The sequence below is a fragment of the Lepisosteus platostomus genome, chromosome 5, assembly GCF_059453375.1.
Source record: "Lepisosteus platostomus isolate fLepPlt1 chromosome 5, fLepPlt1.hap1, whole genome shotgun sequence".
NCBI classification, from domain to species: Eukaryota; Metazoa; Chordata; class Actinopteri; order Semionotiformes; family Lepisosteidae; genus Lepisosteus; species Lepisosteus platostomus.
Genome location: NC_142615.1, coordinates 52,557,345 through 52,572,126, shown reverse-complemented (window position 1 = coordinate 52,572,126; position 14,782 = coordinate 52,557,345). Strand labels below are relative to the sequence as shown.

At 48.5% G+C, this 14,782-nt stretch overlaps 8 non-coding genes and 3 pseudogenes across 8 annotated transcripts; 10 read left to right on the top strand and 1 right to left on the bottom strand.

Moving 5' to 3' along the window:
- The first annotated feature begins 6,855 nt into the window (after nucleotides 1-6,855).
- LOC148669188 (5S ribosomal RNA) lies at nucleotides 6,856-6,974 on the top strand. Its single transcript, XR_015937202.1, has one exon. It is a non-coding gene; the product is annotated as a 5S ribosomal RNA (ribosomal RNA).
- Nucleotides 6,975-7,591: 617 nt separating this feature from the next.
- On the bottom strand, nucleotides 7,592-7,756 carry LOC148669187 (U1 spliceosomal RNA). The gene has a single exon (XR_015937228.1). It is a non-coding gene; the product is annotated as a U1 spliceosomal RNA (small nuclear RNA).
- Nucleotides 7,757-9,238: 1,482 nt separating this feature from the next.
- Nucleotides 9,239-9,357, top strand: LOC148669186 (5S ribosomal RNA). The gene has a single exon (XR_015938275.1). It is a non-coding gene; the product is annotated as a 5S ribosomal RNA (ribosomal RNA).
- A 537-nt stretch (nucleotides 9,358-9,894) lies between these two features.
- On the top strand, nucleotides 9,895-10,013 carry LOC148669185 (5S ribosomal RNA). Its single transcript, XR_015938169.1, has one exon. It is a non-coding gene; the product is annotated as a 5S ribosomal RNA (ribosomal RNA).
- Nucleotides 10,014-10,550: 537 nt separating this feature from the next.
- Nucleotides 10,551-10,669, top strand: LOC148669184 (5S ribosomal RNA). Its single transcript, XR_015939148.1, has one exon. It is a non-coding gene; the product is annotated as a 5S ribosomal RNA (ribosomal RNA).
- Nucleotides 10,670-11,206: 537 nt separating this feature from the next.
- Nucleotides 11,207-11,315, top strand: LOC148669183 (5S ribosomal RNA; annotated as a pseudogene).
- Nucleotides 11,316-11,852: 537 nt separating this feature from the next.
- Nucleotides 11,853-11,971, top strand: LOC148669182 (5S ribosomal RNA). Its single transcript, XR_015938423.1, has one exon. It is a non-coding gene; the product is annotated as a 5S ribosomal RNA (ribosomal RNA).
- Nucleotides 11,972-12,509: 538 nt separating this feature from the next.
- LOC148669181 (5S ribosomal RNA) lies at nucleotides 12,510-12,628 on the top strand. The gene has a single exon (XR_015937664.1). It is a non-coding gene; the product is annotated as a 5S ribosomal RNA (ribosomal RNA).
- Nucleotides 12,629-13,165: 537 nt separating this feature from the next.
- On the top strand, nucleotides 13,166-13,284 carry LOC148669180 (5S ribosomal RNA; annotated as a pseudogene).
- A 537-nt stretch (nucleotides 13,285-13,821) lies between these two features.
- On the top strand, nucleotides 13,822-13,940 carry LOC148669179 (5S ribosomal RNA; annotated as a pseudogene).
- A 537-nt stretch (nucleotides 13,941-14,477) lies between these two features.
- On the top strand, nucleotides 14,478-14,596 carry LOC148669178 (5S ribosomal RNA). Its single transcript, XR_015938108.1, has one exon. It is a non-coding gene; the product is annotated as a 5S ribosomal RNA (ribosomal RNA).
- Nucleotides 14,597-14,782: the final 186 nt, after the last annotated feature.

The window sequence follows — 14,782 nt, the reverse complement described above, 5'->3', positions numbered from 1 at the left end:
CTAACCACTTTGCCACCATTATAAATGGATGGATATCTTAGTTATCTTTCTAGTTCACAGGTTTGCATGCATAATTTAATTTTGAAAGCCACTGAGACATCAGGTACTACTGTTGTATTTATGAAAAAGAAACAAAACAAAAAACATACTAACAACTGTGCCATCCTACTCCTTAGTTAATACATTTTATTATTCATAAACAGTTAACATTGTTAGCAAAATATTTAAAATTATATTTAACCCTATTTTTTCTTTAGTTTTGTATTTAACTTATTATATGATAGTCAGACTTAATGTATATTTGAACAATGAAAATATATTTTTACAAGATTTTACATTAAGCACTTAAAATTAATATGGTTAATAATAGTAAACTGTAACATGCTGTAACAAGATCGGTTAAACTGCGAAGAAAATGCTTTCAGAGAAAATGCTTTCAGAGAAAATGTTTCAGGTGTGAAGAACATAGATCTCCAATGCAATTTCAACCAAAGCTGTTCCCACACACCCTGCCCCCACTACCATTAGAATATACACAAACATTTTAGCGTTTCATTCTGAGCAGAAGACCCTCACACCTGAAGAGTGCTGGCTGTGACGAATTAAACCGGTTTTACAGGTTTCAATCACAGACCATGGATTTTTAGAAACATCCCATCAGTGACATCACTGAAGTCAACTCCTAGGTACTGTAACTGTCGTGTGGGTAGTTTCACAAGAATCAGACAAAGGTTTAAGCATCGCTTGTTCTAGATAAAACTGCAAAAAAAAAAACAACAACCAATAATGTACTTCTTTGCGTCTCTGTTTGCCCAAATCATATATTCACAACGTGAAATCTAGAAAATAATATTACGTAACCAAAATCCGCAATATGGAAACAGAACCTGTGTAATTGTTGATAGATGATGTACTCGTAACATTTTTTCAAGACGAACTACAACATTTAAAAAATGACTTGTATGTACTTGATATCTCTAATCAATCCACGGGTCCCAGCACAAAACGAAACTAAAACGCATACCGTTTCGCGCTTCTTATTAGTTGCTCAAAAGTAATTTGATCGTATGAAATGCATAATATAAACCTAGAAACATATACGTGAGCAGTACTTAAGCACTGTAGTATCGGTGTTAAGACATACCTCTCAAATACTGTAAATCAAGTTAAAAATATCTCAAGACCGATTCTGGTCATAATGAAACCATGTTTCGTGTATGTTTTCTTTAAAGTACTGAGACCAGCCATATACTGTATGTTTATGTTCCAAAATTAATATTGTTTATGGCCTTCACACGCGTTGCAGTATGCTCCTATTCTTTTTATGCTCAGCTACTAAGATTTCCCTTCAGTGGTAAAATGAGATATGAATATTCAATACTTAAACGGGCACAGTTAAGACATTAAATATACATATACATACTGTATACAGTACAGTTTTCATACAGTAATATGTTTATGTTCCTAAATCAATCTCTTTTATGAGCATGTGAAAGGCATGGTGAATCGATTCTCAAAAATTACTGTACTTTGCATGATTGGAAACAAATGCGTGATTGCGAAATGCTGTGGTGTTACTTTTACAAAGACGGTCAATGAAAAAAAGAATGTTGACCAGGGCAATACTTTGAGTTTACACTTACAGCTTGTCCAAAGTCATTCATTATTAATACTATTAGTAATATCTTCGTTAAAGACTTTGATGGCCACAGCTCAAACATGAGAGGTTGAGCTTTATTAGCTCCACCTTGCCGAAATTCCGGATACTATTATTTTGCTTGTCATATTATAGGAGAATTTACGGTAACTAGCAGTATTTACCGGTAACTCGCGGTATTTACCGGTAACTTGCGGTAGACTGCGTACAGCGTACCGGAAAATAATGCGGTATCGCCCACGCATTTTGAATGGCTGCATCTGTATGTCCCCCAGCTCTGAGCCCATTGGGCCTGCTGGTGTGACCAGAGCTGCAGCGTCGCCATGCTGGTGGGGGTCAGTTCGGCTTTTCTGTTGGAATGAACAGGGGGGTTACATGATGGTGCTGTCTGTGGTCTGGCTGTCCTGCTGGTCTGGATGAGGGGTGCGTAGTGTGGTGCAGGTTCTTGTCCCATCCTGCTCTTGGTCCAGGTTGGAGGGTTGCACCGATTCTGAGTCTTGTTAGCTGGTATGGATGGGTTTGGGGGTGTTGATACCAGAGTGGTCCGAGGGGGGTGCAGGTGTCTCGGGGGCATTCTTGTTTTTCTGTGAGTTCAGGTTGATTCTGTTGGTTTTGCCACGAATCTCCCTCACGCAGGCAAGTGCTCCCGCATTCCTACGAGCTCTCCCCGTACCAAACGTGCACGTGTCAATCAGGCCTCTGCTTAAACCTTCATCTGCCCCCCGGTCATTGCTCACGATTGAGATTCTCTCCCGGAGCTTACGTACTAACTACACCTTTGCCTTACTACGACTTCTCCCCTGGACCTCGACCCCGCTTTAGCCACTCGATTTTGTACCTTCGCCTGTTTTACACTTTCTCGGATCCTGACCCCAGCCTGACTTTTCGTTTACGCCTCTGCCTTCTGAATCCACACCGACGCAACTTCTACGCCTTCCCGGACTCCGACCCCTGCCAGTCCCTCGACTACACTTTCGCCTGTCGATTCTGTGCCTACGCCTGTGCTACGTGTGGAAGACCGAGTCAAAAGGTCAGGACAGTGACTATGCGTGGGAAAGGTTTTCTGTTCGCACCTAAGACCACTGTCTTAGGTGCAAACTAAAGCCTGTGATTCCTCACACCCATTCAACCAGAGAAAATTGAAACAGATTGTAGGATGCCAAATGGCACCCCCCTGTCCTGTTTGTTTGACTTCTGACACTGCCCCTTTCCCTGTATGTTCCTTTGATATGTTAAAGTATTGCCTACTTTTAATGTATAAAAAAGGACAGTATAACTTCAGTCCAGTGAACATGTCTTGAGTGCTAGGGGAAACCCTTTCTCTGTGATATGCTCCCCTTCAGCTGATTGTATTAAAGATCTCTGTTGACAATCTCCCAACCTGAGTGAAGACTGAGTTTTCTTCGACATACGCCTTCCCGGACTCGGACCCCTGCCTGTTTACTCCGACTATGCCTGCGTCTCGCGCCAACCCTACCAAGGGCACCGCATTGGATCCCTATCCTCAGCAGTCAGCCCCTGCGTGACAGGTTCTGAGTGTCTTGGTTACATCCGTTTGTGTGTATAGATGAAAAAGCTATTGAAGAGCACCCCGACACCCCCCACCCATCTCGGTGGAAGTTGCCATGTTCAAAAAATCCTAAAAAGATAATTAAAGTTTCACACAACAAAGCATGACTGTGAAAGGTCAGGAGGCCTGCCTAATGGTTGTGCTGGCCCCACTAGCACCTCTTCCAGAAGCAACCTTAGTTTTTCCCAGGAGGTCTCCCATCCAGGTACTGACCAGGCTCACACCTGCTTCAGTACTGAAGGCTGCTGATTATGGCCAGCAGCCATATCACCCTGCAACTCACAACTGGCAACCCACTGAAGCTAAGCAGGTGTGAGCCTGGTCAGTACCTGGATGGTAGACCTCCTGGGAAAAACTAAGGTTCCTTAGTTCCTTAGTGGGGCCAGCAGGGGGCGCTCACCCTGTGGTCCATGTGGGTCCTAATGCCCCAGTATAGTGATACTGACAATATCCCCAAATTTCCCCATTGGCCCTTACCAATCATGGCCTCCTAATAATTCCCCTCTTTGAATTGGCTACATTTCTCTTCTCTCCTCCTCACTGATAGTGGTGAGTGTTCTGGTGCACTATGGCTGCCGTCGCATCATCCAGGTGGATGCTGCACATTGGTGGTGGTGGAGGGGAGTCCCCATTACCTGTAAAGTGCTTTGAGTGGAGTGTCCAGAAAAGCGCTATATAAGTGTAAGCAATTATTATTATTATTATTAATGAGCACAACACTTGATTACAGTAAAAAAATCATTAAAAAATAAAGAAATGTTCCACATCTCAAAGCAAGGTTGTATAAGGTTAGGGGAGCTGTCTGATGTGTAAAACACCTGTTTGCAGCACTGTGGCTGTTGTGCTTGAAGAGCTATTGACTCGTGAATAGCACCCTCCTATCACCATGTACGGCCTGTCTAATGGTGCCATATTGAAAACATCATAAAAAAATAAAGAAAAGGGACACAGCCACAGCAAGATTGTATAAGGTTAGGGGGCCTGTCTGGTGTGTAAAACACCTGGTTGCAGCACTGTGGCTGTTGTGCTTGAAGAGCTATTGACTCGTGAATAGCACCCTCCTATCACCATGTACGGCCTGTCTAATGGTGCCATATTGAAAACATCATAAAAAAATAAAGAAAGGGGTCACAGCCACAGCAAGGTTGTATGAGGTTAGGGGGCCTGTCTGGTGTGTAAAACATATGGTTTCAGCAGTGTGGCTGTTGTATTTGAATTGCTATTGTAGCGGCAATGCTTGTTAATAAGACAGAATTAAGTGTTGGTATGCTGTCCTAAAGGAGGCCCCATCTCACCCTCCATCTCTGTGGTGCAGCCACAGAGAAAGTATTCATGCAGGCTGATTTAAGATGTTTTGTTTTGAAAAGGAACAAGCTCCCAGACAGGGATGCACTTAGCTAAGCCTGGCTATCATGATCAATGGTCATTCATTGGCGCCTATCAGTCTAGGGAGTGCCGAATGGACATCTGGACTGCATTCCTAAGTGTCAAGAGTAAGTGACTTATATCTCATCTTGACCAACCAATCAGGGACTGGCAGGGCGTGGTAAAACCATGTGGGTCTCCAATGCCCGCCAAACTCTCAACCAATCAGCACACATCTGGGTCTTGGTCAAAAAGGGAGCGCAAGCTCAGATCTGGGCTCTCCTTGGCCATTTTCGCGCATCCTCAGAGACAATCACGTGACAACTGCTGTTGTCTGCAAAAGGACTTGGACTTTGTTCTAAGCGCGAGGCCTAGGATCCCATACGTACTCAGAATTCTACCAACGTGAATGCTCCGCTTGCTCAACGGCAGCCTACAGTTGGACCCTCGTCGACAACCTGAATAGCTTATTCAGAAGCAGCGCTGGACCGGGAACGAACCAGCTTCTTCCCAGGCAAAAGAGTGACTTGTGAGGACTCGCGGTCACATCTGTGCATAGAGACTTTCTACTAGCCAGCCGGACTGCTGGTAGATCCCCTCGGAGCAACGACTGCCCTGCGCGCCGCAGTCAGATTCCTCCGCCCGTCCTACTCCGAGCTGCACCTTGACTGGTTGGCCGGTAGCCAGAGAACGCCGACACAACGCCCATTGGACAACCGCTGCAACAGAGGCTGCAACAGAGCCTGTCAGCTGGTTTGGTGTTCGTGCCGGGAGATTCCAAAACCATACACAGTGGATAAGTAAACCCCATGTTCTACATTGCGGCTCGAGAATTCAATTGTACCTCAACACAAGTTGTTATCAATTTAATTCATGAGTAATGTATTTACTTCCGAGTTTAGAGTAACAGTGGGTAATAACACTGATTAGCGATTTGGTAACCGAACGATATATATTGACATATATTCTCTGTTGTGTATCTCTTTGTGTTTGCATCTCTTCGAGATTATATACCTTGTATATTGATAACCCTCACAGTAAGGTCTGCCACTCGTATCCTGGCAGACTAGTATATGTTTGGTGCACAGTTTATATTAATAAATGTATCCCGTGTATTGAACCCGCGTGTGTGCGTTGTTAGTTGTTCTGACGATTGATTTTCTAAAAGCCCCAACGAACAACCTCGTGATTACTGCTACAATTAATAATTGTCTCAGTAAACCCATCAAACCACTACAACATTCAGGTACATTCAGCTCCGGCGGGAACAAGTCATTTGTCGGTCTTTTCAAGTGCTGGGAGCCTTGCTTGTATCGTTTCTCCCCGGTGACTAGATCTCAACCTGCGACTCTCGACTGGGCTCACCCATGGCAGCCCAGCAGGTGTGAGCCTAGCCGGCACCCGGATGGGAGATTCACCCCGGAAAAGCTCAGGTTGCTGCTGCTCCTGCAAGAGGTGTGACTGGGAGTAGGGAGCGCTCACCCTGCGGTCTGTGTGGCTTTCCTGATGGCGACACTCTGCTGCACAAACAGGCGCCGTCCTTCGGGGGAGGCATAAAACCGAGGTCCCGACCCTCCTTGGCCATTAAGAAATCCCAGGGCGTCTCTCAAAAAGAGACGCCGGGGGTGTCACTCTGGTGTTAGTGTTCCCCTTTACCAATCAGTCGGGGTCTCCTCCTAATCCCCGTCTCATATGTAACAATCAATGACGAGGCCCCCCTGTCCCGCGATATTGTACTTGTCTCCTGGCCGCTGGCTGGCGCCGTGAGATTTAGTACTCGCGCAAGAGACCGGGGGCAGAGCGCGAACGCGGTCCCCCGCCCCCCACAAAGTGTGCGCTCCAGGTTCCCTCTCGGGGCTCTGCAACACAGCGGAAAGGCAGCGAGAAGGAGCCTCTCGCTCTGACGCCGCAAGGCCACAAGAGGGCGGAGGCGCCGCGCGCCCGGCCGACGTGTTGGACTGGTGCGCTTTATGTGCTGAAATAAACACGCGACAGCCCAGAAATGTTTTGAGTGCTGTGCACTGGAGGTTTTTGTCTTGTGAAGACTTGCCTTGTGCTCCTCCGAGCAGTTTGTTTGTTCTCCTCCAGTGCGGGACAAGCCAACACAAGGGAGCACATTCGCCAACATCCAGGTACGCAATGCGATTTGGAAAGAGGCTCCTTTCCAAAGAGTTGCACAAGAACGATCCTTCAGTCCAACTCGGGGGGCACAGAGCCCCAGCCACACACAGCTTCAAGTAGCGAGTTAGGCGCCACGACTTTCGCTTGTGGCCACACCACCCTGAATGTGCCCAATCTTGTCTGATCTTGGAAGCTAAGCAGGGTTGGGCCTGGTTAGTACTTGGATGGGAGACTTCCTGGGAATACCAGGTGCTGCAAGCTTTCTCGGCCAGCAGGGGTCACTGTTGGTGCCGTAGGCTTTGGGAGGAAAACCTGGAGGATGGAAAGGTGATCTATAGCCTCATCTCTAGAGATGTTTTGTTGCTATGGCATGTGTGTGACCCATATAAAAAAAAAAACGTTTGTTAAACGAATATCGAAGCTGCCTCTAAATCTGCAAATGAAGATGAGTCGATAAACCACTTGTTTATCGTATAACTATACATATATTCATTTATTACTGATTTCATTCATTGAGCACGGATACAATAGAGGTACAGCCATTCACTGTTTGACATGTCTGCACTGGTACAGAACCTAGCAATCAGAAAACGGGTGAAACTGTCTTGAGAATTAGCATACAGTACCGAGGCCCCCATGACCAAATAAAGGCTAACCTCGATAATCAGCCTAAATAATGCAGACTACAGCAAAACGACTGACTTTGAAAAGGGAATGAATGTCCGGAAGGAGTAGTGTAACCAGCTTGAAATGCTTCTCCAGACCTCTAACTAAAAGAAACCGGGAACCAGCAGTGGCATCGACTCCTTTCGAACTGGGATCCTATCGCAGCACGTGGTGTCGTAACTCTTCCGTATCCGATATTGGACCAAGCACATCAGGGGAGAGCGCGAACGCAGTCCCCCACTACCAGAAATTATGCAGTCGAGATTCCCACATTTGGGGAATTCGCAGGGGTCAGCACAGCCGGAGTGCAATGGCCGAGCCTCGCCCTGGGTGAATCGATTTTTTAAGAACTTTATTTTCTTTTCACAAAAAAATACAGGACATCACAAATTAGAAAGCTTTACATTAATATACATACTTAAAACAGTATATATGATCACATCTCATTACATTTTGACACGGTACCAGTTACATAGCAACGATTTATTTTTTTCTGGTGTAAATCACATTCTTTACTTAAACATGATAATGTTTTTCACAGTTTCTTGAGATATTGACCTATGCTCTCTATTTCCCACAGATTTTCTGCTTCCTCCCTCCTTTCTCTCCACAGATCTCTGAGGTAATAGTTCTCTTGGGTGATGAACAGGGCCAGGCTACCTGCTGCCTTGACTGGGACCTCGATGCCTTTGAACAGCCCCATGTTCCTCACTCTCCACAGGGCGTCTTTCCCACTGTTCACCACGGCCCAGATCCTGTCAAACAAGTCAGGAGGAAGTTTGACAGGAGAGATGCCGTTGTAGCGGCAATGCTTGTTAATAAGACAGAATTAAGCGGTGGTATGCTGTCCTAAATGAGGCCCCATCTCACCTTCCATCTCTGTGGTGCAGCAACAGAGAAAGTATTCATGCAGGCTGATTTAAGATGTTTTCTTTTGATAAGGGACAGCTCCCAGATGGGGATGCACTTAGCTAAGCCTGGCTATCATGATCAATGGTCATCCATTGGCGCCTATCTGTCTAGGGAGTGCCAAATGGACATCTGGACTGCATTCCAAAGTGTTAAGAGTAAGTGACTCATATCTCACGCAGGGCGTGGTAATACCACGTGGGTCTCCAATGCCCGCCAAACTCTCAACCAATCAGCACACACCTGTGTCTTGGTCAAAAAGTGAGCGCAAGCTCAGATCGGGGCTCTCCTTGGCCATTGTCGCACATCCTCAGAGACAATCATGTGACAACTGCTGTTGTCTGCAAAGGGACTTGGACTTTGTTATAAGCGCAAGGCCGAGGATCCCGTACGTACTCAGAATTCAGAAAGCTTTTAAGCGCAGGAGGCGCCCTATCCCCGCTCGCTCGCTCATTCCCCTGTTCACACGTGCAGTGCGGCTTGTCCGTCTGTTTATTTGTCAGCTTTGGCGAGACACGGGTGCTTGTGTATTAGCGTGAGCGTTTTTTATTCTGATCAGGAACAGTTTTACAAGTCCGCAAAGGATCGAGGAAAGGTTTATCGCCAGCTGAAAAGAGACACAGCGCTTCGGCTGTGGAGACTTGTTCGGCTGGCGTTCGGAGAGTCGCGTTTTTCAGAATTGTATTGAGATCGTTTTCCACAGAGCTCAGATGTCAAAGCACAGCAGCAGCTCTCCACAGCGATCCTCTATAGCGCCCTTTCTCCCGCAGCTCCGTCCTCATTGGAAGGAAGCAAGAGTGAAAGGCTGAAGTGAAATAGAGCGGGGACGAAGGCAGTGAAGAGAGAGAACGTGGGAAGAAGAGAAAAACGCAAGGGAAAAAAAGCAGCGTCGTAAAAGAGGTGACGGAGCTGTCCTCTCAATAAGAAGGGTGCCAGCGAGCCTTGTTCTCGCTTATGGCCACACCCCCTTGAGCACGCCTGATCTCGTCTGATCTCGGAAGCTAAACAGGGATGGGCCTGGTTAGTACTTGGATGGGAGACCGCCTGGGAATACCAGGTGCTGTAAGCTTTTAAGCGCAGGAGGCGCCCTATCCCCGCTCGCTCGCTCATTCCCCTGTTCACACGTGCAGTGCGGCTTGTCCGTCTCTTTATTTGTCAGCTTTGGCGAGACACGGGTGCTTGTGTATTAGCGTGAGCGTTTTTTATTCTGATCAGGAACAGTTTTACAAGTCCGCAAAGGATCGAGGAAAGGTTTATCGCCAGCTGAAAAGAGACACAGCGCTTCGGCTGTGGAGACTTGTTCGGCTGGCGTTCGGAGAGTCGCGTTTTTCAGAATTGTATTGAGATCGTTTTCCACAGAGCTCAGATGTCAAAGCACAGCAGCAGCTCTACACAGCGATCCTCTATAGCGCCCTTTCTCCCGCAGCTCCGTCCTCATTGGAAGGAAGCAAGAGTGAAAGGCTGAAGTGAAATAGAGCGGGAACGAAGGCAGTGAAGAGAGAGAACGTGGGAAGAAGAGAAAAACGCAAGGGAAAAAAAGCAGCGTCGTAAAAGAGGTGACGGAGCTGTCCTCTCAATAAGAAGGGTGCCAGCGAGCCTTGCTCTCGCTTACGGCCACACCCCCTTGAGAATGCCTGATCTCGTCTGATCTCGGAAGCTAAACAGGGATGGGCCTGGTTAGTACTTGGATGGGAGACCGCCTGGGAATACCAGGTGCTGTAAGCTTTAAAGCGCAGGAGGCGCCCTATCCCCGCTCGCTCGCTCATTCCCCTGTTCACACGTGCAGTGCGGCTTGTCCGTCTGTTTATTTGTCAGCTTTGGCGAGACACGGGTGCTTGTGTATTAGCGTGAGCGTTTTTTATTCTGATCAGGAACAGTTTTACAAGTCCGCAAAGGATCGAGGAAAGGTTTATCGCCAGCTGAAAAGAGACACAGCGCTTCGGCTGTGGAGACTTGTTCGGCTGGCGTTCGGAGAGTCGCGTTTTTCAGAATTGTATTGAGATCGTTTTCAACAGAGCTCAGATGTCAAAGCACAGCAGCAGCTCTCCACAGCGATCCTCTATAGCGCCCTTTCTCCCGCAGCTCCGTCCTCATTGGAAGGAAGCAAGAGTGAAAGGCTGAAGTGAAATACAGCGGGGACGAAGGCAGTGAAGAGAGAGAACGTGGGAAGAAGAGAAAAACGCAAGGGAAAAAAAGCAGCGTCGTAAAAGAGGTGACGGAGCTGTCCTCTCAATAAGAAGGGTGCCAGCGAGCCTTGCTCTCGCTTACGGCCACACCCCCTTGAGCACGCCTGATCTCGTCTGATCTCAGAAGCTAAACAGGGATGGGCCTGGCTAGTACTTGGATGGGAGACCGCCTGGGAATACCAGGTGCTGTAAGCTTTTAAGCGCAGGAGGCGCCCTATCCCCGCTCGCTCGCTCATTCCCCTGTTCACACGTGCAGTGCGGCTTGTCCGTCTGTTTATTTGTCAGCTTTGGCGAGACACGGGTGCTTGTGTATTAGCGTGAGCGTTTTTTATTCTGATCAGGAACAGTTTTACAAGTCCGCAAAGGATCGAGGAAAGGTTTATCGCCAGCTGAAAAGAGACACAGCGCTTCGGCTGTGGAGACTTGTTCGGCTGGCGTTCGGAGAGTCGCGTTTTTCAGAATTGTATTGAGATCGTTTTCCACAGAGCTCAGATGTCAAAGCACAGCAGCAGCTCTCCACAGCGATCCTCTATAGCGCCCTTTCTCCCGCAGCTCCGTCCTCATTGGAAGGAAGCAAGAGTGAAAGGCTGAAGTGAAATAGAGCGGGGACGAAGGCAGTGAAGAGAGAGAACGTGGGAAGAAGAGAAAAACGCAAGGGAAAAAAAGCAGCGTCGTAAAAGAGGTGACGGAGCTGTCCTCTCAATAAGAAGGGTGCCAGCGAGCCTTGCTCTCGCTTACGGCCACACCCCCTTGAGCACACCTGATTTCGGAAGCTAAACAGGGATGGGCCTGGTTAGTACTTGGATGGGAGACCGCCTGGGAATACCAGGTGCTGTAAGCTTTTAAGCGCAGGAGGCGCCCTATCCCCGCTCGCTCGCTCATTCCCCTGTTCACACGTGCAGTGCGGCTTGTCCGTCTGTTTATTTGTCAGCTTTGGCGAGACACGGGTGCTTGTGTATTAGCGTGAGCGTTTTTTATTCTGATCAGGAACAGTTTTACAAGTCCGCAAAGGATCGAGGAAAGGTTTATCGCCAGCTGAAAAGAGACACAGCGCTTCGGCTGTGGAGACTTGTTCGGCTGGCGTTCGGAGAGTCGCGTTTTTCAGAATTGTATTGAGATCGTTTTCCACAGAGCTCAGATGTCAAAGCACAGCAGCAGCTCTCCACAGCGATCCTCTATAGCGCCCTTTCTCCTGCAGCTCCGTCCTCATTGGAAGGAAGCAAGAGTGAAAGGCTGAAGTGAAATAGAGCAGGGACGAAGGCAGTGAAGAGAGAGAACGTGGGAAGAAGAGAAAAACGCAAGGGAAAAAAAGCAGCGTCGTAAAAGAGGTGACGGAGCTGTCCTCTCAATAAGAAGGGTGCCAGCGAGCCTTGTTCTCGCTTATGGCCATACCCCCTTGAGCATGCCTGATCTCGTCTGATCTCGGAAGCTAAACAGGGATGGGCCTGGTTAGTACTTGGCTGGGAGACCGCCTGGGAATACCAGGTGCTGTAAGCTTTTAAGCGGAGGAGGCGCCCTATCCCCGCTCGCTCGCTCATTCCCCTGTTCACACGTGCAGTGCGGCTTGTCCTTTCTGTTTATTTGTCAGCTTTGGGGAGACACGGGTGCTTGTGTATTAGCGTGAGCGTTTTTTATTCTGATCAGGAACAGTTTTACAAGTCCGCAAAGGATCGAGGAAAGGTTTATCGCCAGCTGAAAAGAGACACAGCGCTTCGGCTGTGGAGACTTGTTCGGCTGGCGTTCGGAGAGTCGCGTTTTTCAGAATTGTATTGAGATCGTTTTCCACAGAGCTCAGATGTCAAAGCACAGCAGCAGCTCTCCACAGCGATCCTCTATAGCGCCCTTTCTCCCGCAGCTCCGTCCTCATTGGAAGGAAGCAAGAGTGAAAGGCTGAAGTGAAATAGAGCGGGGACGAAGGCAGTGAAGAGAGAGAACGTGGGAAGAAGAGAAAAACGCAAGGGAAAAAAAGCAGCGTCGTAAAAGAGGTGACGGAGCTGTCCTCTCAATAAGAAGGGTGCCAGCGAGCCTTGCTCTCGCTTACGGCCACACCCCCTTGAGCACGCCTGATCTCGTCTGATCTCGGAAGCTAAACAGGGATGGGCCTGGTTAGTACTTGGATGGGAGACCGCCTGGGAATACCAGGTGCTGTAAGCTTTTAAGCGCAGGAGGCGCCCTATCCCCGCTCGCTCGCTCATTCCCCTGTTCACACGTGCAGTGCGGCTTGTCCGTCTGTTTATTTGTCAGCTTTGGCGAGACACGGGTGTTTGTGTATTAGCGTGAGCGTTTTTTATTCTGATCATGAACAGTTTAACAAGTCCGCAAAGGATCGAGGAAAGGTTTATCGCCAGCTGAAAAGAGACACAGCGCTTCGGCTGTGGAGACTTGTTCGGCTGGCGTTCGGAGGGTCGCGTTTTTCAGAATTGTATTGAGATCGTTTTCCACAGAGCTCAGATGTCAAAGCACAGCAGCAGCTCTCCACAGCGAACCTCTATAGCGCCCTTTCTCCCGCAGCTCCGTCCTCATTGGAAGGAAGCAAGAGTGTAAGGCTGAAGTGAAATAGAGCGGGGACGAAGGCAGTGAAGAGAGAGAACGTGGGAAGAAGAGAAAAACGCAAGGGAAAAAGAGCAGCGTCATAAAAGAGGTGACGGAGCTGTCCTCTCAATAAGAAGGGTGCCAGCGAGCCTTGCTCTCGCTTATGGCCACACCCCCTTGAGCACGCCTGATCTCGTCTGATCTCGGAAGCTAAACAGGGATTGGCCTGGTTAGTACTTGGATGGGAGACCGCCTGGGAATACCAGGTACTGTAAGCTTTTAAGCGCAGGAGGCGCCCTATCCCCGCTCGCTCGCTCATTCCCCTGTTCACACGTGCAGTGCGGCTTGTCCGTCTGTTTATTTGTCAGCTTTGGCGAGACACGGTTGCTTGTGTATTAGCGTGAGCGTTTTTTATTCTGATCATGAACAGTTTAACAAGTCCGCAAAGGATCGAGGAAAGGTTTATCGCCAGCTGAAAAGAGACACAGCGCTTCGGCTGTGGAGACTTGTTCGGCTGGCGTTCGGAGAGTCGCGTTTTTCAGAATTGTATTGAGATCGTTTTCCACAGAGCTCAGATGTCAAAGCACAGCAGCAGCTCTCCACAGCGATCCTCTATAGCGCCCTTTCTCCCGCAGCTCCGTCCTCATTGGAAGGAAGCAAGAGTGAAAGGCTGAAGTGAAATAGAGCGGGGACGAAGGCAGTGAAGAGAGAGAACGTGGGAAGAAGAGAAAAACGCAAGGGAAAAAGAGCAGCGTCGTAAAAGAGGTGACGGAGCTGTCCTCTCAATAAGAAGGGTGCCAGCGAGCCTTGCTCTCGCTTACGACCACACCCCCTTGAGCACGCCTGATCTCGTCTGATCTCGGAAACTAAACAGGGATGGGCCTGGTTAGTACTTGGATGGGAGACCGCCTGGGAATACCAGGTGCTGTAAGCTTTTAAGCGCAGGAGGCGCCCTATCCCCGCTCGCTCGCTCATTCCCCTGTTCACACGTGCAGTGCGGCTTGTCCGTCTGTTTATTTGTCAGCTTTGGCGAGACACGGGTGCTTGTGTATTAGCGTGAGCGTTTTTTATTCTGATCATGAACAGTTTTACAAGTCCGCAAAGGATCGAGGAAAGGTTTATCGCCAGCTGAAAAGAGACACAGCGCTTCGGCTGTGGAGACTTGTTCGGCTGGCGTTCGGAGAGTCGCGTTTTTCAGAATTGTATTGAGATCGTTTTCCACAGAGCTCAGATGTCAAAGCACAGCAGCAGCTCTCCACAGCGATCCTCTATAGCGCCCTTTCTCCCGCAGCTCCGTCCTCATTGGAAGGAAGCAAGAGTGAAAGGCTGAAGTGAAATAGAGCGGGGACGAAGGCAGTTAAGTGAGAGAACGTGGGAAGAAGAGAAAAACGCAAGGGAAAAAAAGCAGCGTCGTAAAAGAGGTGACGGAGCTGTCCTCTCAATAAGAAGGGTGCAAGCGAGCCTTGCTTTCGCTTACGGCCACACCCCCTTGAGCACGCCTGATCTCGTTTGATCTCGGAAGCTAAACAGGGATGGGCCTGGTTAGTACTTGGATGGGAGACCGCCTGGGAATACCAGGTGCTGTAAGCTTTTAAGCGCAGGAGGCGCCCTATCCCCGCTCGCTCGCTCATTCCCCTGTTCACACGTGCAGTGCGGCTTGTCCGTCTGTTTATTTGTCAGCTTTGGCGAGACACGGGTGCTTGTGTATTAGCGTGAGCGTTTTTTATTCTGATCTTGAACAGTTTAACAAGTCCGCAAAGGATCGAGGAAAGGTTT